Source organism: Oncorhynchus keta, chromosome 33 (genome assembly GCF_023373465.1).
Source record: "Oncorhynchus keta strain PuntledgeMale-10-30-2019 chromosome 33, Oket_V2, whole genome shotgun sequence".
Classification (NCBI taxonomy): domain Eukaryota; kingdom Metazoa; phylum Chordata; class Actinopteri; order Salmoniformes; family Salmonidae; genus Oncorhynchus; species Oncorhynchus keta.
This window is the reverse complement of record NC_068453.1, coordinates 24,763,073-24,789,065: the sequence shown is the minus strand read 5'-3', so window position 1 is coordinate 24,789,065 and position 25,993 is coordinate 24,763,073.

The window sequence follows — 25,993 nt, the reverse complement described above, 5'->3', positions numbered from 1 at the left end:
TGTGATGACTATTGAGATACAGCCCTGCCCTCTCTGTCTTGTAAAAGCTATTGAGATACAGCCCTGCTCTCTCTCTCTTGTCATGACTATTGAGATACAGCCCTGCTCTCTCTGTCTTGTCAAGACTATTGAGATACAGCCCTGCTCTCTCTGTCTTGTCCTGACTATTGAGATACAGCCCTGCTCTCTCTGTCTTGTCATGATTATTGAGATCCAGCCCTGCTCTCTCTGTCTTGTGATGACTATTGAGATACAGCCCTGCTCTCTCTGTCTTGTCATGACTATTGAGATACAGCCCTGCTCTCTCTGTCTTGTCATGACTATTGAGATACAGCCCTGCTCTCTCTGTCTTGTCCTGACTATTGAGATACAGCCCTGCTCTCTATTGTCATGACTATTGAGATACAGCCCTGCTCTCTCTGTCTTGTCATGACTATTGAGATCCAGCCCTGCTCTCTCTGTCTTGTAATAACTATTGAGATACAGCCCTGCTCTCTCTGTCTTGTGATGACTATTGAGATACAGCCCTGCTCTCTCTGTCTTGTAATAACTATTCAGATTACAGCCCTGCCCTCTGTCTTGTCCTGACTATTGAGATACAGCCCTGCTCTCTCTGTCTTGTAAAAACTATTGAGATACAGCCCTGCTCTGTCTATCTTGTAAAAACTATTGAGATACAGCCCTGCTCTCTCTGTCTTGTAAAAACTATTGAGATACAGCCCTGCTCTCTCTGTCTTGTCATGACTATTGAGATACAGCCCTGCTCTCTCTGTCTTGTGATGACTATTGAGATACAGCCCTGCTCTCTCTGTCTTGTAATAACTATTCAGATTACAGCCCTGCCCTCTGTCTTGTCCTGACTATTGAGATACAGCCCTGCTCTCTCTGTCTTGTAAAAACTATTGAGATACAGCCCTGCTCTGTCTATCTTGTAAAAACTATTGAGATACAGCCCTGCTCTCTCTGTCTTGTAAAAACTATTGAGATACAGCCCTGCTCTCTCTGTCTTGTCATGACTATTGAGATACAGCCCTGCTCTCTCTGTCTTGTAAAAACTATTGAGATACAGCCCTGCTCTCTCTGTCTTGTAAAACTATTGAGATACAGCCCTGCTCTCTGTCTTGTAATAACTATTGAGAAACAGCCCTGCTCTGTCTGTCTTGTAATAACTATTGAGAAACAGCCCTGCTCTGTCTGTCTTGTAAAAACTATTGAGATACAGCCCTGCTCTCTGTCTTGTAAAAACTATTGAGATACAGCCCTGCTCTCTCTGTCTTGTCATGACTATTGAGATACAGCCCTGCTCTCTCTGTCTTGTAAAAACTATTGAGATACAGCCCTGCTCTCTCTGTCTTGTAAAACTATTGAGATACAGCCCTGCTCTCTGTCTTGTAATAACTATTGAGAAACAGCCCTGCTCTGTCTGTCTTGTAAAAACTATTGAGATACAGCCCTGCTCTGTCTGTCTTGTAAAAACTATTGAGATACAGCCCTGCTCTCTCTGTCTTGTAAAAACTATTGAGATACAGCCCTGCTCTCTCTGTCTTGTGATGACTATTGAGATACAGCCCTGCTCTCTCTGTCTTGTACAAACTATTGAGATACAGCCCTGCTCTCTCTGTCTTGTAAAAACTATTGAGATACAGCCCTGCTCTCTCTGTCTTGTCATGACTATTGAGATACAGCCCTGCTCTCTCTTGTCATGACTATTGAGATACAGCCCTGCTCTCTCTGTCTTGTCATGACTATTGAGATATAGCCCTGCTCTCTCTTGTCATAACTATTGAGATACAGCCTTGCTCTCTCTGTCTTGTAATAACTATTGAGATACAGCCCTGCTCTCTCTGTCTTGTGATGACTATTGAGATACAGCCCTGCTCTCTCTGTCTTGTAATAACTATTGAGATACAGCCCTGCTCTCTCTTGTCATGACGATCGAGATACAGCCCTGCTCTCTCTGTCTTGTAAAAGCTATTGAGATACAGCCCTGCTCTCTCTCTCTTGTCATGACTATTGAGATATAGCCCTGCTCTCTCTGTCTTGTCATGACTATTGAGATACAGCCCTGCTCTCTCTGTCTTGTCATGACTATTGAGATACAGCCCTGCTCTCTCTGTCTTGTAAAAGCTATTGAGATACAGCCCTGCTCTCTCTCTCTTGTCATGACTATTGAGATATAGCCCTGCTCTCTCTGTCTTGTCATGACTATTGAGATACAGCCCTGCTCTCTCTGTCTTGTCATGACTATTCAGATACAGCCCTGCTCTCTCTTGTCAGCCTATTGAGATACAGCCCTGCTCTCTCTTGTAATGACTATTGAGATACAGCCCTGCTCTCTCTGTCTTGTAAAAACTATTGAGATACAGCCCTGCTCTCTCTTGTAATGACTATTGAGATACAGCCCTGCTCTCTCTTGTCATGACTATTGAGATACAGCCCTGCTCTCTCTGTCTTGTAAAAACTATTGAGATACAGCCCTGCTCTCTCTGTCTTGTCATGACTATTGAGATACAGCCCTGCTCTCTCTGTCTTGTCATGACTATTGAGATACAGCCCTGCTCTCTCTGTCTTGTCCTGACTATTGAGATACAGCCCTGCTCTCTCTGTCTTGTCATGACTATTGAGATCCAGCCCTGCTCTCTCTGTCTTGTGATGACTATTGAGATACAGCCCTGCTCTCTCTGTCTTGTAATAACTATTGAGATACAGCCCTGCTCTCTCTGTCTTGTGATGACTATTGAGATACAGCCCTGCCCTCTCTGTCTTGTAAAAACGATTGAGATACAGCCCTGCTCTGTCTGTCTTGTAAAAACTATTGAGATACAGCCCTGCTCTCTCTGTCTTGTGATGACTATTGAGATACAGCCCTGCCCTCTCTGTCTTGTCATGACTATTGAAATACAGCCCTTCTCTCTCTGTCTTGTAAAAACTATTGAGATACAGCCCTGCTCTCTCTGTCTTGTAAAAGCTATTGAGATACAGCCCTGCTCTCTCTCTCTTGTCATGACTATTGAGATACAGCCCTGCTCTCTCTGTCTTGTCATGACTATTGAGATACAGCCCTGCTCTCTCTGTCTTGTCCTGACTATTGAGATACAGCCCTGCTCTCTGTCTTGTCATGATTATTGAGATCCAGCCCTGCTCTCTCTGTCTTGTGATGACTATTGAGATACAGCCCTGCTCTCTGTCTTGTGATGACTATTGAGATACAGCCCTGCTCTCTCTGTCTTGTAATAACTATTCAGATTACAGCCCTGCCCTCTGTCTTGTCCTGACTATTGAGATACAGCCCTGCTCTCTCTGTCTTGTAAAAACTATTGAGATACAGCCCTGCTCTCTCTGTCTTGTAAAAACTATTGAGATACAGCCCTGCTCTCTGTCTTGTAATAACTATTGAGATACAGCCCTGCTCTCTGTCTTGTAATAACTATTGAGAAACAGCCCTGCTCTGTCTGTCTTGTAAAAACTATTGAGATACAGCCCTGCTCTCTGTCTTGTAATAACTATTGAGAAACAGCCCTGCTCTGTCTGTCTTGTAAAAACTATTGAGATACAGCCCTGCTCTGTCTGTCTTGTAAAAACTATTGAGATACAGCCCTGCTCTCTCTGTCTTGTAAAAACTATTGAGATACAGCCCTGCCCTCTCTGTCTTGTCATGACTATTGAAATACAGCCCTTCTCTCTGTCTTGTAAAAACTATTGAGATACAGCCCTGCTCTCTCTGTCTTGTAAAAGCTATTGAGATACAGCCCTGCTCTCTCTGTCTTGTCATGACTATTGAGATACAGCCCTGCTCTCTCTGTCTTGTCATGACTATTGAGATACAGCCCTGCTCTCTCTGTCTTGTCCTGACTATTGAGATACAGCCCTGCTCTCTATTGTCATGACTATTGAGATACAGCCCTGCTCTCTCTGTCTTGTCATGACTATTGAGATCCAGCCCTGCTCTCTCTGTCTTGTAATAACTATTGAGATACAGCCCTGCTCTCTGTCTTGTGATGACTATTGAGATACAGCCCTGCTCTCTCTGTCTTGTAATAACTATTCAGATTACAGCCCTGCCCTCTGTCTTGTCCTGACTATTGAGATACAGCCCTGCTCTCTCTGTCTTGTAAAAACTATTGAGATACAGCCCTGCTCTGTCTATCTTGTAAAAACTATTGAGATACAGCCCTGCTCTCTCTGTCTTGTAAAAACTATTGAGATACAGCCCTGCTCTCTCTGTCTTGTCATGACTATTGAGATACAGCCCTGCTCTCTCTGTCTTGTAAAAACTATTGAGATACAGCCCTGCTCTCTCTGTCTTGTAAAACTATTGAGATACAGCCCTGCTCTCTGTCTTGTAATAACTATTGAGAAACAGCCCTGCTCTGTCTGTCTTGTAATAACTATTGAGAAACAGCCCTGCTCTGTCTGTCTTGTAAAAACTATTGAGATACAGCCCTGCTCTCTCTGTCTTGTAAAAACTATTGAGATACAGCCCTGCTCTCTCTGTCTTGTCATGACTATTGAGATACAGCCCTGCTCTCTCTGTCTTGTAAAAACTATTGAGATACAGCCCTGCTCTCTCTGTCTTGTAAAACTATTGAGATACAGCCCTGCTCTCTGTCTTGTAATAACTATTGAGAAACAGCCCTGCTCTGTCTGTCTTGTAAAAACTATTGAGATACAGCCCTGCTCTGTCTGTCTTGTAAAAACTATTGAGATACAGCCCTGCTCTCTCTGTCTTGTAAAAACTATTGAGATACAGCCCTGCTCTCTCTGTCTTGTGATGACTATTGAGATACAGCCCTGCTCTCTCTGTCTTGTACAAACTATTGAGATACAGCCCTGCTCTCTCTGTCTTGTAAAAACTATTGAGATACAGCCCTGCTCTCTCTGTCTTGTCATGACTATTGAGATACAGCCCTGCTCTCTCTTGTCATGACTATTGAGATACAGCCCTGCTCTCTGTCTTGTCATGACTATTGAGATATAGCCCTGCTCTCTCTTGTCATAACTATTGAGATACAGCCTTGCTCTCTCTGTCTTGTAATAACTATTGAGATACAGCCCTGCTCTCTCTGTCTTGTGATGACTATTGAGATACAGCCCTGCTCTCTCTGTCTTGTAAAAACTATTGAAATACAGCCCTGCTCTCTCTGTCTTGTGATGACTATTGAGATACAGCCCTGCTCTCTCTGTCTTGTAATAACTATTGAGATACAGCCCTGCTCTCTCTTGTCATGACGATCGAGATACAGCCCTGCTCTCTCTGTCTTGTAAAAGCTATTGAGATACAGCCCTGCTCTCTCTCTCTTGTCATGACTATTGAGATATAGCCCTGCTCTCTCTGTCTTGTCATGACTATTGAGATACAGCCCTGCTCTCTCTGTCTTGTCATGACTATTGAGATACAGCCCTGCTCTCTCTGTCTTGTAAAAGCTATTGAGATACAGCCCTGCTCTCTCTCTCTTGTCATGACTATTGAGATATAGCCCTGCTCTCTCTGTCTTGTCATGACTATTGAGATACAGCCCTGCTCTCTCTGTCTTGTCATGACTATTCAGATACAGCCCTGCTCTCTCTTGTCAGCCTATTGAGATACAGCCCTGCTCTCTCTTGTAATGACTATTGAGATACAGCCCTGCTCTCTCTGTCTTGTAAAAACTATTGAGATACAGCCCTGCTCTCTCTTGTAATGACTATTGAGATACAGCCCTGCTCTCTCTTGTCATGACTATTGAGATACAGCCCTGCTCTCTCTGTCTTGTCCTGACTATTGAGATACAGCCCTGCTCTCTCTGTCTTGTCATGACTATTGAGATCCAGCCCTGCTCTCTCTGTCTTGTGATGACTATTGAGATACAGCCCTGCTCTCTCTGTCTTGTAATAACTATTGAGATACAGCCCTGCTCTCTCTGTCTTGTGATGACTATTGAGATACAGCCCTGCTCTCTCTGTCTTGTAATAACTATTCAGATTACAGCCCTGCCTCTGTCTTGTCCTGACTATTGAGATACAGCCCTGCCCTCTCTGTCTTGTAAAAACGATTGAGATACAGCCCTGCTCTGTCTGTCTTGTAAAAACTATTGAGATACAGCCCTGCTCTCTGTCTTGTGATGACTATTGAGATACAGCCCTGCCCTCTCTGTCTTGTCATGACTATTGAAATACAGCCCTTCTCTCTGTCTTGTAAAAACTATTGAGATACAGCCCTGCTCTCTCTGTCTTGTAAAAGCTATTGAGATACAGCCCTGCTCTCTCTCTCTTGTCATGACTATTGAGATACAGCCCTGCTCTCTCTGTCTTGTCCTGACTATTGAGATACAGCCCTGCTCTCTGTCTTGTGATGACTATTGAGATACAGCCCTGCTCTCTCTGTCTTGTGATGACTATTGAGATACAGCCCTGCTCTCTGTCTTGTAATAACTATTCAGATTACAGCCCTGCCCTCTGTCTTGTCCTGACTATTGAGATACAGCCCTGCTCTCTCTGTCTTGTAAAAACTATTGAGATACAGCCCTGCTCTCTCTGTCTTGTAAAAACTATTGAGATACAGCCCTGCTCTCTCTGTCTTGTCATGACTATTGAGATACAGCCCTGCTCTCTCTGTCTTGTAATAACTATTGAGATACAGCCCTGCTCTCTCTGTCTTGTAATAACTATTGAGAAACAGCCCTGCTCTGTCTGTCTTGTAAAAACTATTGAGATACAGCCCTGCTCTCTCTGTCTTGTAAAAACTATTGAGATACAGCCCTGCCCTCTCTGTCTTGTCATGACTATTGAAATACAGCCCTTCTCTCTCTGTCTTGTAAAAACTATTGAGATACAGCCCTGCCCTCTCTGTCTTGTAATAACTATTGAGAAACAGCCCTGCTCTGTCTGTCTTGTAAAACTATTGAGATACAGCCCTGCTCTCTGTCTTGTAATAACTATTGAGATACAGCCCTGCTCTCTCTGTCTTGTAATAACTATTGAGAAACAGCCCTGCTCTGTCTGTCTTGTAAAAACTATTGAGATACAGCCCTGCTCTCTGTCTTGTAATAACTATTGAGAAACAGCCCTGCTCTGTCTGTCTTGTAAAAACTATTGAGATACAGCCCTGCTCTGTCTGTCTTGTAAAAACTATTGAGATACAGCCCTGCTCTCTCTGTCTTGTAAAAACTATTGAGATACAGCCCTGCCCTCTCTGTCTTGTCATGACTATTGAAATACAGCCCTTCTCTCTCTGTCTTGTAAAAACTATTGAGATACAGCCCTGCTCTCTCTGTCTTGTAAAAGCTATTGAGATACAGCCCTGCTCTCTCTGTCTTGTCATGACTATTGAGATACAGCCCTGCTCTCTCTGTCTTGTCATGACTATTGAGATACAGCCCTGCTCTCTCTGTCTTGTCCTGACTATTGAGATACAGCCCTGCTCTCTATTGTCATGACTATTGAGATACAGCCCTGCTCTCTCTGTCTTGTCATGACTATTGAGATCCAGCCCTGCTCTCTCTGTCTTGTAATAACTATTGAGATACAGCCCTGCTCTCTCTGTCTTGTGATGACTATTGAGATACAGCCCTGCTCTCTCTGTCTTGTAATAACTATTCAGATTACAGCCCTGCCCTCTGTCTTGTCCTGACTATTGAGATACAGCCCTGCTCTCTCTGTCTTGTAAAAACTATTGAGATACAGCCCTGCTCTGTCTATCTTGTAAAAACTATTGAGATACAGCCCTGCTCTCTCTGTCTTGTAAAAACTATTGAGATACAGCCCTGCCCTCTCTGTCTTGTCATGACTATTGAGATACAGCCCTGCTCTCTCTGTCTTGTAAAAACTATTGAGATACAGCCCTGCTCTCTCTGTCTTGTAAAACTATTGAGATACAGCCCTGCTCTCTGTCTTGTAATAACTATTGAGAAACAGCCCTGCTCTGTCTGTCTTGTAATAACTATTGAGAAACAGCCCTGCTCTGTCTGTCTTGTAAAAACTATTGAGATACAGCCCTGCTCTCTGTCTTGTAAAAACTATTGAGATACAGCCCTGCTCTCTCTGTCTTGTCATGACTATTGAGATACAGCCCTGCTCTCTCTGTCTTGTAAAAACTATTGAGATACAGCCCTGCTCTCTCTGTCTTGTAAAACTATTGAGATACAGCCCTGCTCTCTGTCTTGTAATAACTATTGAGAAACAGCCCTGCTCTGTCTGTCTTGTAAAAACTATTGAGATACAGCCCTGCTCTGTCTGTCTTGTAAAAACTATTGAGATACAGCCCTGCTCTCTGTCTTGTAAAAACTATTGAGATACAGCCCTGCTCTCTCTGTCTTGTGATGACTATTGAGATACAGCCCTGCTCTCTCTGTCTTGTAAAAACTATTGAGATACAGCCCTGCTCTCTCTGTCTTGTAAAAACTATTGAGATACAGCCCTGCTCTCTCTGTCTTGTCATGACTATTGAGATACAGCCCTGCTCTCTCTTGTCATGACTATTGAGATACAGCCCTGCTCTCTCTGTCTTGTCATGACTATTGAGATATAGCCCTGCTCTCTCTTGTCATAACTATTGAGATACAGCCTTGCTCTCTCTGTCTTGTAAAAACTATTGAAATACAGCCCTGCTCTCTCTGTCTTGTGATGACTATTGAGATACAGCCCTGCCCTCTCTGTCTTGTAAAAGCTATTGAGATACAGCCCTGCTCTCTCTCTCTTGTCATGACTATTGAGATACAGCCCTGCTCTCTCTGTCTTGTCAAGACTATTGAGATACAGCCCTGCTCTCTCTGTCTTGTCCTGACTATTGAGATACAGCCCTGCTCTCTCTGTCTTGTCATGATTATTGAGATCCAGCCCTGCTCTCTCTGTCTTGTGATGACTATTGAGATACAGCCCTGCTCTCTCTGTCTTGTCATGACTATTGAGATACAGCCCTGCTCTCTCTGTCTTGTCATGACTATTGAGATACAGCCCTGCTCTCTCTGTCTTGTCCTGACTATTGAGATACAGCCCTGCTCTCTATTGTCATGACTATTGAGATACAGCCCTGCTCTCTCTGTCTTGTCATGACTATTGAGATACAGCCCTGCTCTCTCTGTCTTGTCATGACTATTGAGATACAGCCCTGCTCTCTCTGTCTTGTGATGACTATTGAGATACAGCCCTGCTCTCTCTGTCTTGTAATAACTATTCAGATTACAGCCCTGCCCTCTGTCTTGTCCTGACTATTGAGATACAGCCCTGCTCTCTCTGTCTTGTAAAAACTATTGAGATACAGCCCTGCTCTGTCTATCTTGTAAAAACTATTGAGATACAGCCCTGCTCTCTCTGTCTTGTAAAAACTATTGAGATACAGCCCTGCTCTCTCTGTCTTGTCATGACTATTGAGATACAGCCCTGCTCTCTCTGTCTTGTAAAAACTATTGAGATACAGCCCTGCTCTCTCTGTCTTGTAAAACTATTGAGATATAGCCCTGCTCTCTCTTGTCATAACTATTGAGATACAGCCTTGCTCTCTCTGTCTTGTAAAAACTATTGAAATACAGCCCTGCTCTCTCTGTCTTGTGATGACTATTGAGATACAGCCCTGCCCTCTCTGTCTTGTAAAAGCTATTGAGATACAGCCCTGCTCTCTCTCTCTTGTCATGACTATTGAGATACAGCCCTGCTCTCTCTGTCTTGTCAAGACTATTGAGATACAGCCCTGCTCTCTCTGTCTTGTCCTGACTATTGAGATACAGCCCTGCTCTCTCTGTCTTGTCATGATTATTGAGATCCAGCCCTGCTCTCTCTGTCTTGTGATGACTATTGAGATACAGCCCTGCTCTCTCTGTCTTGTCATGACTATTGAGATACAGCCCTGCTCTCTCTGTCTTGTCATGACTATTGAGATACAGCCCTGCTCTCTCTGTCTTGTCCTGACTATTGAGATACAGCCCTGCTCTCTATTGTCATGACTATTGAGATACAGCCCTGCTCTCTCTGTCTTGTCATGACTATTGAGATCCAGCCCTGCTCTCTCTGTCTTGTAATAACTATTGAGATACAGCCCTGCTCTCTCTGTCTTGTGATGACTATTGAGATACAGCCCTGCTCTCTCTGTCTTGTAATAACTATTCAGATTACAGCCCTGCCCTCTGTCTTGTCCTGACTATTGAGATACAGCCCTGCTCTCTCTGTCTTGTAAAAACTATTGAGATACAGCCCTGCTCTGTCTATCTTGTAAAAACTATTGAGATACAGCCCTGCTCTCTCTGTCTTGTAAAACTATTGAGATACAGCCCTGCTCTCTCTGTCTTGTCATGACTATTGAGATACAGCCCTGCTCTCTCTGTCTTGTAAAAACTATTGAGATACAGCCCTGCTCTCTCTGTCTTGTAAAACTATTGAGATACAGCCCTGCTCTCTGTCTTGTAATAACTATTGAGAAACAGCCCTGCTCTGTCTGTCTTGTAATAACTATTGAGAAACAGCCCTGCTCTGTCTGTCTTGTAAAAACTATTGAGATACAGCCCTGCTCTCTCTGTCTTGTAAAAACTATTGAGATACAGCCCTGCTCTCTGTCTTGTCATGACTATTGAGATACAGCCCTGCTCTCTCTGTCTTGTAAAAACTATTGAGATACAGCCCTGCTCTCTCTGTCTTGTAAAACTATTGAGATACAGCCCTGCTCTCTGTCTTGTAATAACTATTGAGAAACAGCCCTGCTCTGTCTGTCTTGTAAAAACTATTGAGATACAGCCCTGCTCTGTCTGTCTTGTAAAACTATTGAGATACAGCCCTGCTCTCTCTGTCTTGTAAAACTATTGAGATACAGCCCTGCTCTCTCTGTCTTGTGATGACTATTGAGATACAGCCCTGCTCTCTCTGTCTTGTACAAACTATTGAGATACAGCCCTGCTCTCTCTGTCTTGTAAAAACTATTGAGATACAGCCCTGCTCTCTCTGTCTTGTCATGACTATTGAGATACAGCCCTGCTCTCTCTTGTCATGACTATTGAGATACAGCCCTGCTCTCTCTGTCTTGTCATGACTATTGAGATATAGCCCTGCTCTCTCTTGTCATAACTATTGAGATACAGCCTTGCTCTCTCTGTCTTGTAATAACTATTGAGATACAGCCCTGCTCTCTCTGTCTTGTGATGACTATTGAGATACAGCCCTGCTCTCTCTGTCTTGTAATAACTATTCAGATTACAGCCCTGCCCTCTGTCTTGTCCTGACTATTGAGATACAGCCCTGCTCTCTCTGTCTTGTAAAAACTATTGAGATACAGCCCTGCTCTGTCTATCTTGTAAAAACTATTGAGATACAGCCCTGCTCTCTCTGTCTTGTAAAAACTATTGAGATACAGCCCTGCTCTCTCTGTCTTGTCATGACTATTGAGATACAGCCCTGCTCTCTGTCTTGTAAAAACTATTGAGATACAGCCCTGCTCTCTCTGTCTTGTAAAACTATTGAGATATAGCCCTGCTCTCTCTTGTCATAACTATTGAGATACAGCCTTGCTCTCTCTGTCTTGTAAAAACTATTGAAATACAGCCCTGCTCTCTCTGTCTTGTGATGACTATTGAGATACAGCCCTGCCCTCTCTGTCTTGTAAAAGCTATTGAGATACAGCCCTGCTCTCTCTCTTGTCATGACTATTGAGATACAGCCCTGCTCTCTCTGTCTTGTCAAGACTATTGAGATACAGCCCTGCTCTCTCTGTCTTGTCCTGACTATTGAGATACAGCCCTGCTCTCTCTGTCTTGTCATGATTATTGAGATCCAGCCCTGCTCTCTCTGTCTTGTGATGACTATTGAGATACAGCCCTGCTCTCTCTGTCTTGTCATGACTATTGAGATACAGCCCTGCTCTCTCTGTCTTGTCATGACTATTGAGATACAGCCCTGCTCTCTCTGTCTTGTCCTGACTATTGAGATACAGCCCTGCTCTCTATTGTCATGACTATTGAGATACAGCCCTGCTCTCTGTCTTGTCATGACTATTGAGATCCAGCCCTGCTCTCTCTGTCTTGTAATAACTATTGAGATACAGCCCTGCTCTCTCTGTCTTGTGATGACTATTGAGATACAGCCCTGCTCTCTCTGTCTTGTAATAACTATTCAGATTACAGCCCTGCCCTCTGTCTTGTCCTGACTATTGAGATACAGCCCTGCTCTCTCTGTCTTGTAAAAACTATTGAGATACAGCCCTGCTCTGTCTATCTTGTAAAAACTATTGAGATACAGCCCTGCTCTCTCTGTCTTGTAAAAACTATTGAGATACAGCCCTGCTCTCTCTGTCTTGTCATGACTATTGAGATACAGCCCTGCTCTCTCTGTCTTGTAAAAACTATTGAGATACAGCCCTGCTCTCTCTGTCTTGTAAAACTATTGAGATACAGCCCTGCTCTCTGTCTTGTAATAACTATTGAGAAACAGCCCTGCTCTGTCTGTCTTGTAATAACTATTGAGAAACAGCCCTGCTCTGTCTGTCTTGTAAAAACTATTGAGATACAGCCCTGCTCTCTCTGTCTTGTAAAAACTATTGAGATACAGCCCTGCTCTCTCTGTCTTGTCATGACTATTGAGATACAGCCCTGCTCTCTCTGTCTTGTAAAAACTATTGAGATACAGCCCTGCTCTCTCTGTCTTGTAAAACTATTGAGATACAGCCCTGCTCTCTGTCTTGTAATAACTATTGAGAAACAGCCCTGCTCTGTCTGTCTTGTAAAAACTATTGAGATACAGCCCTGCTCTGTCTGTCTTGTAAAAACTATTGAGATACAGCCCTGCTCTCTGTCTTGTAAAAACTATTGAGATACAGCCCTGCTCTCTCTGTCTTGTGATGACTATTGAGATACAGCCCTGCTCTCTCTGTCTTGTACAAACTATTGAGATACAGCCCTGCTCTGTCTTGTAAAAACTATTGAGATACAGCCCTGCTCTCTCTGTCTTGTCATGACTATTGAGATACAGCCCTGCTCTCTCTTGTCATGACTATTGAGATACAGCCCTGCTCTCTCTGTCTTGTCATGACTATTGAGATATAGCCCTGCTCTCTCTTGTCATAACTATTGAGATACAGCCTTGCTCTCTCTGTCTTGTAATAACTATTGAGATACAGCCCTGCTCTCTCTGTCTTGTGATGACTATTGAGATACAGCCCTGCTCTCTCTGTCTTGTAAAAACTATTGAAATACAGCCCTGCTCTCTCTGTCTTGTGATGACTATTGAGATACAGCCCTGCTCTCTCTGTCTTGTAATAACTATTGAGATACAGCCCTGCTCTCTCTTGTCATGACGATCGAGATACAGCCCTGCTCTCTCTGTCTTGTCATGACTATTGAGATACAGCCCTGCTCTCTCTTGTCATGACTATTGAGATACAGCCCTGCGCTCTCTTGTCATGACTATTGAGAAACAGCCCTGCTCTGTTTTTATTTTTTTTATTTTTTTATTTCACCTTTATTTAACCAGGTAGGCTAGTTGAGAACAAGTTCTCATTTGCAACTGCGACCTGGCCAAGATAAAGCATAGCAGTGTGAACAGACAACACAGAGTTACACATGGAGTAAACAATTAGCAAGTCAATAACACAGTAGAAAAAAATGGGTAGTCTATATACAATGTGTGCAAAAGGCATGAGGAGGTAGGCGAATAATACAATTTTGCAGATTAACACTGGAGTGATAAATGATCAGATGGGCATGTACAGGTAGAGATATTGGTGTGCAAAAGAGCAGAAAAGTAAATAAATAAAAACAGTATAAAAACAGTATGGGAATGAGGTAGGTGAAAAGGGTGAGCTATTTACCTATAGACTATGTACAGCTGCAGCGATCGGTTAGCTGCTCGGATAGCTGATGTTTGAAGTTGGTGAGGGAGATAAAAGTCTCCAACTTCAGCGATTTTTGCAATTCGTTCCAGTCACAGGCAGCAGAGTACTGGAACGAAAGGCGGCCAAATGAGGTGTTGGCTTTAGGGATGATCAGTGAGATACACCTGCTGGAGCGCGTGCTACGGATGGGTGTTGCCATCGTGACCAGTGAACTGAGATAAGGCGGAGCTTTACCTAGCATGGACTTGTAGATGACCTGGAGCCAGTGGGTCTGGCGACGAATATGTAGTGAGGGCCAGCCGACTAGAGCATACAAGTCGCAGTGGTGGGTGGTATAAGGTGCTTTAGTGACAAAACGGATGGCACTGTGATAGACTGCATCCAGTTTGCTGAGTAGAGTGTTGGAAGCCATTTTGTAGATGACATCGCCGAAGTCGAGGATCGGTAGGATAGTCAGTTTTACTAGGGTAAGCTTGGCAGCGTGAGTGAATGAGGCTTTGTTGCGGAATAGAAAGCCGACTCTGGATTTGATTTTTGATTGGAGATGTTTGATGTGAGTCTGGAAGGAGAGTTTGCAGTCTAGCCAGACACCTAGGTACTTATAGATGTCCACATATTCAAGGTTGGAACCATCCAGGGTGGTGATGCTAGTCGGGCATGCGGGTGCAGGCAGCGATCGGTTGAAAAGCATGCATTTGGTTTTACTCGCGTTTAAGAGCAGTTGGAGGCCACGGAAGGAGTGCTGTATGGCATTGAAGCTCGTTTGGAGGTTTGATAGCACAGTGTCCAATGACGGGCCGAAAGTATGTCTGTCTGTCTTGTAAAAACTATTGAGATACAGCCCTGCTCTGTCTGTCTTGTAAAAACTATTGAGATACAGCCCTGCTCTCTCTGTCTTGTGATGACTATTGAGATATAGCCCTGCTCTCTCTGTCTTGTCATTACTATTGAGATACAGCCCTGCTATCTCTGTCTTGTAATAACTATTGAGATACAGCCCTGCTCTCTCTTGTCATGACGATTGAGATACAGCCCTGCTCTCGCTGTCTTGTCATGACTATTGAGATACAGCCCTGCTCTCTCTTGTCATGACTATTGAGATACAGCCCTGCTCTCTCTTGTCATGACTATTGAGATACAGCCCTGCTCTCTCTTGTCATGACTATTGAGATACAGCCCTGCTCTCTCTGTCTTGTGATGACTATTGAGATACAGCCCTGCTCTCTCTGTCTTGTGATGACTATTGAGATACAGCCCTGCTCTCTCTGTCTTGTGATGACTATTGAGATACAGCCCTGCTCTCTCTGTCTTGTAATAACTATTGAGATACAGCCCTGCTCTCTCTTGTCATGACGATTGAGATACAGCCCTGCTCTCGCTGTCTTGTCATGACTATTGAGATACAGCCCTGCTCTCTCTTGTCATGACTATTGAGATACAGCCCTGCGCTCTCTTGTCATGACTATTGAGATACAGCCCTGCTCTCTCTGTCTTGTAAAAACTATTGAGATACAGCCCTGCTCTCTCTGTCTTGTCATGACTATTGAGATACAGCCCTGCTCTCTCTGTCTTGTCATGACTATTGAGATACAGCCCTGCTCTCTCTGTCTTGTCCTGACTATTGAGATACAGCCCTGCTCTCTCTGTCTTGTCATGACTATTGAGATACAGCCCTGCTCTCTCTGTCTTATGATGACTATTGAGATACAGCCCTGCTCTCTCTGTCTTGTAATAACTATTGAGATACAGCCCTGCTCTCTCTGTCTTGTGATGACTATTGAGATACAGCCCTGCTCTCTCTGTCTTGTAATAACTATTGAGATACAGCCCTGCTCTCTCTGTCTTGTGATGACTATTGAGATACAGCCCTGCTCTCTCTGTCTTGTAATAACTATTCAGATTACAGCCCTGCTCTCTGTCTTGTCATGACTATTGAGATACAGCCCTGCTCTCTCTGTCTTGTAAAAACTATTGAGATACAGCGCTGCTCTGTCTGTCTTGTAAAACCTATTGAGATACAGCCCTGCTCTCTCTGTCTTGTAATAACTATTGAGATACAGCCCTGCTCTCTCTGTCTTGTAAAAACTATTGAGATACAGCCCTGCTCTGTCTGTCTTGTAAAAACTATTGAGATACAGCCCTGCTCTCTCTGTCTTGTAAAAACTATTGAGATACAGCCCTGCTCTGTCTGTCTTGTAATAACTATTGAGATACAGCCCTGCTCTCTCTGTCTTGTAAATACTATTGAGATACAGCCCTGCTCCCTCTGTCTTGTCATGACTATTGAGATACAGCCCTGCTCTCTCTGTCTTGTAATAACTATTGAGATACAGCCCTGCTCTCTGTCTTGTAATAACTATTGAGATACAGCCCTGCTCTGTCTGTCTTGTAAAAACTATTGAGATACAGCCCTGCTCTCTCTGTCTTGTAAAAACTATTGAGATACAGCCCTGCTCTCTCTGTCTTGTAAAAAGTATTGAGATTACAGCCCTGCTCTCTCTGTCTTGTAAAGACTATTGAGATACAGCCCTGCTCCCTCTGTCTTGTCATGACTATTGAGATACAGCCCTGCTCTCTCTGTCTTGTTATAACTATTGAGATACAGCCCTGCTCTCTGTCTTGTATTAACTATTGAGATACAGCCCTGCTCTGTCTGTCTTGTAAAAATTATTGAGATTACAGCCCTGCTCTCTCTGTCTTGTAAAAACTATTGAGATACAGCCCTGCTCTGTCTGCCTTGTAATAACTATTGAGATCCAGCCCTGCCCTCTGTCTTGTGATGACTATTGAGATACAGCCCTGCTCTCTCTGTCTTGTGATGACTATTGAGATACAGCCCTGCTCTCTCTGTCTTGTAATAACTATTCAGATTACAGCCCTGCCCTCTGTCTTGTCCTGACTATTGAGATACAGCCCTGCTCTCTCTGTCTTGTAATAACTATTGAGATACAGCCCTGCTCTGTCGGTCTTGTAAAAACTATTGAGATACAGCCCTGCTCTCTCTGTCTTGTCATGACTATTGAGATACAGCCCTGCCCTCTCTGTCTTGTCATGACTATTGAGACACAGCCCTGCTCTCTCTTGTCATGACTATTGAGATACAGCCCTGCTCTCTCTGTCTTGTAAAAACTATTGAGATACTGCCCTGCTCTCTCTGTCTTGTCATGACTATTGAGATACAGCCCTGCTCTCTCTGTCTTGTGATAACTATTGAGATACAGCCCTGCTCTCTCTGTCTTGTGATAACTATTGAGATACAGCCCTGCTCTCTCTGTCTTGTCATGACTATTGAGATACAGCCCTGCTCTCTCTGTCTTGTGATAACTATTGAGATACAGCCCTGCTCACTCTGTCTTGTAATAACTATTGAGAAACAGCCCTGCTCTCTGTCTTGTAAAAACTATTGAGAAACAGCCCTGCTCTGTCTGTCTTGTAAAAACTATTGAGATACAGCCCTGCCCTCTCTGTCTTGTAATAACTATTGAGATACAGCCTTGCTCTCTCTGTCTTGTAATAACTATTGAGATACAGCCCTGCTCTCTCTGTCTTGTAATAACTATTGAGATACAGCCCTGCTCTCTGTCTTGTAATAACTATTGAGAAACAGCCCTGCTCTGTCTGTCTTGTAAAAACTATTGAGATACAGCCCTGCTCTGTCTGTCTTGTAAAAACTATTGAGATACAGCCCTGCCCTCTCTGTCTTGTAATAACTATTGAGATACAGCCTTGCTCTCTCTGTCTTGTAATAACTATTGAGATACAGCCCTGCTCTCTCTGTCTTGTCATGACTATTGAGATACAGCCCTGCTCTCTCTGTCTTGTCATGACTATTGAGATACAGCCCTGCTCTCTCTGTCTTGTAATAACTATTGAGATACAGCCCTGCTCTGTCGGTCTTGTAAAAACTATTGAGATACAGCCCTGCTCTCTCTTGTCGTGACTATTGAGATACAGCCCTGCTCTCTCTTGTCATGACTTTTGAGATACAGCCCTGCTCTCTCTTGTCATGACTATTGAGATACAGCCCTGCACTCTCTTGTCATGACTATTGAGATACAGCCCTGCTCTCTCTGTCTTGTAAAAACTATTGAGATACAGCCCTGCTCTCTCTGTCTTGTCATGACTATTGAGATACAGCCCTGCTCTCTCTGTCTTGGTTAAACTATTGAGATACAGCCCTGCTCTCTCTGTCTTGTGATGACTATTGAGATACAGCCCTGCTCTCTCTGTCTTGTAATAACTATTCAGATTACAGCCCTGCTCTCTGTCTTGTCATGACTATTGAGATACAGCCCTGCTCTCTCTGTCTTGTGATGACTATTGAGATACAGCCCTGCTCTGTCTGTCTTGTAAAAACTATTGAGATACAGCCCTGCTCTCTCTGTCTTGTCATGACTATTGAGATACAGCCCTGCTCTCTCTGTCTTGTAAAAACTATTGAGATACAGCCCTGCTCTGTCTGTCTTGTAAAAACTATTGAGATACAGCCCTGCTCTGTCTGTCTTGTAAAAACTATTGAGATACAGCCCTGCTCTCTCTGTCTTGTTATAACTATTGAGATACAGCCCTGCTCTCTGTCTTGTATTAACTATTGAGATACAGCCCTGCTCTGTCTGTCTTGTAAAAATTATTGAGATTACAGCCCTGCTCTCTCTGTCTTGTAAAAACTATTGAGATACAGCCCTGCTCTGTCTGCCTTGTAATAACTATTGAGATCCAGCCCTGCCCTCTGTCTTGTGATGACTATTGAGATACAGCCCTGCTCTCTCTGTCTTGTGATGACTATTGAGATACAGCCCTGCTCTCTCTGTCTTGTAATAACTATTCAGATTACAGCCCTGCCCTCTGTCTTGTCCTGACTATTGAGATACAGCCCTGCTCTCTCTTTCTTGTAATAACTATTGAGATACAGCCCTGCTCTGTCGGTCTTGTAAAAACTATTGAGATACAGCCCTGCTCTCTCTGTCTTGTCATGACTATTGAGATACAGCCCTGCCCTCTCTGTCTTGTCATGACTATTGAGATACAGCCCTGCTCTCTCTTGTCATGACTATTGAGATACAGCCCTGCTCTCTCTGTCTTGTAAAAACTATTGAGATACTGCCCTGCTCTCTCTGTCTTGTCATGACTATTGAGATACAGCCCTGCTCTCTCTGTCTTGTGATAACTATTGAGATACAGCCCTGCTCTCTCTGTCTTGTGATAACTATTGAGATACAGCCCTGCTCTCTCTGTCTTGTCATGACTATTGAGATACAGCCCTGCTCTCTCTGTCTTGTGATAACTATTGAGATACAGCCCTGCTCACTCTGTCTTGTAATAACTATTGAGAAACAGCCCTGCTCTCTGTCTTGTAAAAACTATTGAGAAACAGCCCTGCTCTGTCTGTCTTGTAAAAACTATTGAGATACAGCCCTGCCCTCTCTGTCTTGTAATAACTATTGAGATACAGCCTTGCTCTCTCTGTCTTGTAATAACTATTGAGATACAGCCCTGCTCTCTGTCTTGTAATAACTATTGAGATACAGCCCTGCTCTCTGTCTTGTAATAACTATTGAGAAACAGCCCTGCTCTGTCTGTCTTGTAAAAACTATTGAGATACAGCCCTGCTCTGTCTGTCTTGTAAAAACTATTGAGATACAGCCCTGCCCTCTCTGTCTTGTAATAACTATTGAGATACAGCCTTGCTCTCTCTGTCTTGTAATAACTATTGAGATACAGCCCTGCTCTCTCTGTCTTGTCATGACTATTGAGATACAGCCCTGCTCTCTCTGTCTTGTCATGACTATTGAGATACAGCCCTGCTCTCTCTGTCTTGTAATAACTATTGAGATACAGCCCTGCTCTGTCGGTCTTGTAAAAACTATTGAGATACAGCCCTGCTCTCTCTTGTCGTGACTATTGAGATACAGCCCTGCTCTCTCTTGTCATGACTTTTGAGATACAGCCCTGCTCTCTCTTGTCATGACTATTGAGATACATCCCTGCACTCTCTTGTCATGACTATTGAGATACAGCCCTGCTCTCTCTGTCTTGTAAAAACTATTGAGATACAGCCCTGCTCTCTCTGTCTTGTCATGACTATTGAGATACAGCCCTGCTCTCTCTGTCTTGGTTAAACTATTGAGATACAGCCCTGCTCTCTCTGTCTTGTGATGACTATTGAGATACAGCCCTGCTCTCTCTGTCTTGTAATAACTATTCAGATTACAGCCCTGCTCTCTGTCTTGTCATGACTATTGAGATACAGCCCTGCTCTCTCTGTCTTGTGATGACTATTGAGATACAGCCCTGCTCTGTCTGTCTTGTAAAAACTATTGAGATACAGCCCTGCTCTCTCTGTCTTGTCATGACTATTGAGATACAGCCCTGCTCTCTCTGTCTTGTAAAAACTATTGAGATACAGCCCTGCTCTGTCTGTCTTGTAAAAACTATTGAGATACAGCCCTGCTCTGTCTGTCTTGTAAAAACTATTGAGATACAGCCCTGCTCTCTCTGTCTTGTCATGACTATTGAGATACAGCCCTGCCCTCTCTGTCTTGTCATGACTATTGAAATACAGCCGTGCTCTTTGTCTTGTAATAACTATTGAGAAACAGCCCTGCTCTGTCTGTCTTGTAAAAACTATTGAGATACAGCCCTGCTCTGTCTGTCTTGTAAAAACTATTGAGATATAGCCCTGCTCTCTCTGTCTTGTAAAAACTATTGAGATACAGCCCTGCTCTCTCTGTCTTGTCATGACTATTGAGATACAACCCTGCTCTCTCTTGTCATGACTATTGAGATACAGCCCTGCTCTCTCTGTCTTGTCATGACTATTGAGATACAGCCCTGCTCTCTCTTGTCATGACTATTGAGATACAGCCCTGCTCTCTCTGTCTTGTAAAAACTATTGAGATACAGCCCTGCTCTCTCTGTCTTGTAAAAACTATTGAGATACAGCCCCGCTCTCTCTGTCTTGTAAAAACTATTGAGATACAGCCCTGCTCTCTCTGTCTTGTAAAAACTATTGAGATACAGCCCTGCTCTCTCTGTCTTGTAAAATCTATTGAGATACAGCCCTGCTCTCTCTGTCTTGTCATGACTATTGAGATACAGCCCTTCTCTCTCTGTCTTGTAAAAACTATTGAGATTACAGCCCTGCTCTCTCTGTCTTGCATTAACTATTGAGATACAGCCCTGCTCTCTCTTGTCTTGTATAAACTATTGAGACACAGCCCTGCCCTCTCTGTCTTGTCATGACTATTGAGATACAGCCCTGCTCTCTCTGTCTTGAAGTAACTATTGAGATACAGCCCTGCTCTCTCTGTCTTGTCATGACTATTGAGATACAGCCCTGCTCTCTCTGTCTTGTCATGACTATTGAGATACAGCCCTGCTCTCTCTGTCTTGTCATGACTATTGAGATACAGCCCTGCTCTCTCTGTCTTGTCATGACTATTGAGATACAGCCCTGCTCTCTCTGTCTTGTAATAACTATTGAAATACAGCCCTGCTCTCTCTTGTCATGACTATTGAGATACAGCCCTGCTCTCTCTGTCTTGTAATAACTATTGAGATACAGCCCTGCTCTCTCTGTCTTGTAATGACTATTGAGATACAGCCATGTTCTCTCTGTCTTGTCATAACTATTGAGATACAGCCCTGCTCTCTCTTGTCATGACTATTGAGATACAGCCCTGCTCTCTCTGTCTTGTGAAGACTATTGAGATACAGCCATGTTCTCTCTGTCTTGTCATAACTATTGAGATACAGCCCTGCTCTCTCTTGTCATGACTATTGAGATACAGCCCTGCTCTCTCTGTCTTGTGATGACTATTGAGATACAGCCCTGCTCTCTCTGTCTTGTCATGACTACTGAGATACAGCCCTGCTCTCTCTGTCTTGTCATGACTACTGAGATACAGCCCTGCTCTCTCTGTCTTGTCATGACTATTGAGATACAGCCCTGCTCTCTCTGTCTTGTCTTGACTATTGAGATACAGCCCTGCTCTCTCTGTCTTGTGATGACTATTGAGATACAGCCCTGCTCTCTCTTGTCATGACTATTGAGATTACAGCCCTGCTCTCTCTGTCTTGTGATGACTATTGAGATACAGCCCTGCTCTCTCTTGTCATGACTATTGAGATATACAGCCCTGCTCTGTCTTGTCATGACTATTGAGATACAGCCCTGCTCTCTCTGTCTTGTGTTGACTATTGAGATACAGCCCTGCTCTCTCTTGTCATGACTATTGAGATACAGCCCTGCTCTCTCTTGTCATGACTATTGAGATACAGCCCTGCTCTGTCTTGTCATGACTATTGAGATACAGCCCTGCTCTCTCTATCTTGTCATGACTATTGAGATACAGCCCTGCTCTCTCTGTCTTGTAAAAATTATTGAGATACAGCCCTGCTCTCTCTGTCTTGTGATGACTATTGAGATTACAGCCCTGCTCTCTCTTGTCATGACTATTGAGATATACAGCCCTGCTCTGTCTTGTCATGACTATTGAGATACAGCCCTGCTCTCTCTGTCTTGTGATGACTATTGAGATTACAGCCCTGCTCTCTCTTGTCATGACTATTGAGATATACAGCCCTGCTCTGTCTTGTCATGACTATTGAGATACAGCCCTGCTCTCTCTGTCTTGTGTTGACTATTGAGATACAGCCCTGCTCTCTCTTGTCATGACTATTGAGATACAGCCCTGCTCTCTCTTGTCATGACTATTGAGATACAGCCCTGCTCTGTCTTGTCATGACTATTGAGATACAGCCCTGCTCTCTCTGTCTTGTCATGACTATTGAGATACAGCCCTGCTCTCTCTGTCTTGTTATGACTATTGAGATACAGCCCTGCTCTCTCTGTCTTGTAAAAACTATTGAGATACAGCCCTGCTCTCTCTGTCTTGTGATGACTATTGAGATTACAGCCCTGCTCTCTCTTGTCATGACTATTGAGATATACAGCCCTGCTCTGTCTTGTCATGACTATTGAGATACAGCCCTGCTCTCTCTGTCTTGTCATGACTATTGAGATACAGCCCTGCTCTCTCTTGTCATGACTATTGAGATACAGCCCTGCTCTCTGTTGTCAAGACTATTGAGATACAGCCCTGCTCTCTCTTGTCAAGACTATTGAGATACAGCCCTGATCTCTCTGTCTTGTCATGACTATTGAGATACAGCCCTGCTCTCTCTGTCTTGTATAAACTATTGAGACACAGCCCTGCCCTCTCTGTCTTGTCATGACTATTGAGATACAGCCCTGCTCTCTCTGTCTTGAAGTAACTATTGAGATACAGCCCTGCTCTCTCTGTCTTGTCATGACTATTGAGATACAGCCCTGCTCGGCTCCGGGCAGCCGAGCGGAAATGGAGGAAAACTCGCCTCCCTGCGGACCTGGCATCCTTTCACTCCCTCCTCTCTACATTTTCCTCCTCTGTCTCTGCTGCTAAAGCCACTTTCTACCATTCTAAATTCCAAGCATCTGCCTCTAACCCTAGGAAGCTCTTTGCCACCTTCTCCTCCCTCCTGAATCCTCCCCCTCCCTCCTCCCTCTCTGCAGATGACTTCGTCAACCATTTTGAAAAGAAGGTCGATGACATCCGATCCTCGTTTGCTAAGTCAAACGACACCGCTGGTTCTGCTCACACTGCCCTACCCTATGCTCTGACCTCTTTCTCCCTCTCTCTCCAGATGAAATCTCGCGTCTTGTGACGGCCGGCCGCCCAACAACCTGCCCGCTTGACCCTATCCCCTCCTCTCTTCTCCAGACCATTTCCGGAGACCTTCTCCCTTACCTCACCTCGCTCATCAACTCATCCCTGACCGCTGGCTACGTCCCTCCCGTCTTCAAGAGAGCGAGAGTTGCACCCCTTCTGAAAAAACCTACACTCGATCCCTCCGATGTCAACAACTACAGACCAGTATCCCTTCTCTCTTTTCTCTCCAAAACTCTTGAGCGTGCCGTCCTTGGCCAGCTCTACCGCTATCTCTCTCAGAATGACCTTCTTGATCCAAATCAGTCAGGTTTCAAGACTAGTCATTCAACTGAGACTGCTCTTCTCTGTATCACGGAGCGCTCCGCACTGCTAAAGCTAACTCTCTCTCCTCTGCTCTCATCCTTCTAGACCTATCGGCTGCCTTCGATACTGTGAACCATCAGATCCTCCTCTCCACCCTCTCCGAGTTGGGCATCTCCGGCGCGGCCCACGCTTGGATTGCGTCCTACCTGACAGGTCGCTCCTACCAGGTGGCGTGGCGAGAATCTGTCTCCTCACCACGCGCTCTCACCACTGGTGTCCCCCAGGGCTCTGTTCTAGGCCCTCTCTTATTCTCGCTATACACCAAGTCACTTGGCTCTGTCATAACCTCACATGGTCTCTCCTATCATTGCTATGCAGACGACACACAATTAATCTTCTCCTTTCCCCCTTCTGATGACCAGGTGGCGAATCGCATCTCTGCATGTCTGGCAGACATATCAGTGTGGATGACGGATCACCACCTCAAGCTGAACCTCAGCAAGACGGAGCTCCTCTTCCTCCCGGGGAAGGACTGCCCGTTCCATGATCTCGCCATCACGGTTGACAACTCCATTGTGTCCTCCTCCCAGAGCGCTAAGAACCTTGGCGTGATCCTGGACAACACCCTGACGTTCTCAACTAACATCAAGGCGGTGTCCCGTTCCAGTAGGTTCATGCTCTACAACATCCGCAGAGTACGACCCTGCCTCACACAGGAAGCGGCGCAGGTCCTAATCCAGGCACTTGTCATCTCCCGTCTTGATTACTGCAACTCGCTGTTGGCTGGGCTCCCTGCCTGTGCCATTAAACCCCTACAACTCATCCAGAACGCCGCAGCCCGTCTGGTGTTCAACCTTCCCAAGTTCTCTCCCGTCACCCCGCTCCTCCGCTCTCTCCACTGGCTTCCAGTTGAAGCTCGCATCCGCTACAAGACCATGGTGCTTGCCTACGGAGCTGTGAGGGGAACGGCACCTCAGTACCTCCAGGCTCTGATCAGGCCCTACAGCCAAACAAGGGCACTGCGTTCATCCACCTCTGGCCTGCTCGCCTCCCTACCACTGAGGAAGTACAGTTCCCGCTCAGCCCAGTCAAAACTGTTCGCTGCTCTGGCCCCCAATGGTGGAACAAACTCCCTCACGACGCCAGGACAGCGGAGTCAATCACCACCTTCCGGAGACACCTGAAACCCCACCTCTTCAAGGAATACCTAGGATAGGGTAAGTAAGGGTAAGTAATCCTTCTCACCCCCCTTCTCCCCCCCCAACAAGATTTAGATGCAAGTGGCTGTTCCACTGGTTGTCATAAGGTGTATGCACCAATTTGTAAGTCGCTCTGGATAAGAGCGTCTGCTAAATGACTTAAATGTAAATGTAATGTTGTGATGACTATTGAGATACAGCCCTGCTCTCTCTGTCTTGTGATGACTATTGAGATACAGCCCTGCTCTCTCTGTCTTGTCATGGCTATTGAGATACAGCCCTGCTCTCTCTGTCTTGTCATGACTACTGAGATACAGCCCTGCTCTCTCTGTCTTGTCATGACTATTGAGATTCAGCCCTGAGTTCTCTGTCTTGTCATGACTACTGAGATACAGCCCTGCTCTCTCTGTCTTGTGATGACTATTGAGATACAGCCCTGCTCTCTCTGTCTTGTCATGACTACTGAGATACAGCCCTGCTCTCTCTGTCTTGTCATGACTATTGAGATACAGCCCTGCTCTCTCTGTCTTGTCATGACTATTGAGATACAGCCCTGCTCTCTCTGTCTTGTAAAAACTATTGAGATACAGTCCTGCTCTCTCTGTCTTGTGATGACTATTGCGATTACAGCCCTGCTCTCTCTTGTCATGACTATTGAGATATACAGCCCTGCTCTGTCTTGTCATGACTATTGAGATACAGCCCTGCTCTCTCTGTCTTGTGTTGACTATTGAGATACAGCCCTGCTCTCTCTTGTCATGACTATTGAGATACAGCCCTGCTCTCTCTGTCTTGTCATGACTATTGAGATACAGCCCTGCTCTCTCTTGTCATGACTATTGAGATACAGCCCTGCTCTCTCTTGTCAAGACTATTGAGATACAGCCCTGCTCTCTCTTGTCATGACTATTGAGATACAGCCCTGCTCTCTCTTGTCAAGACTATTGAGATACAGCCCTGCTCTCTCTGTCTTGTCATGACTATTGAGATACAGC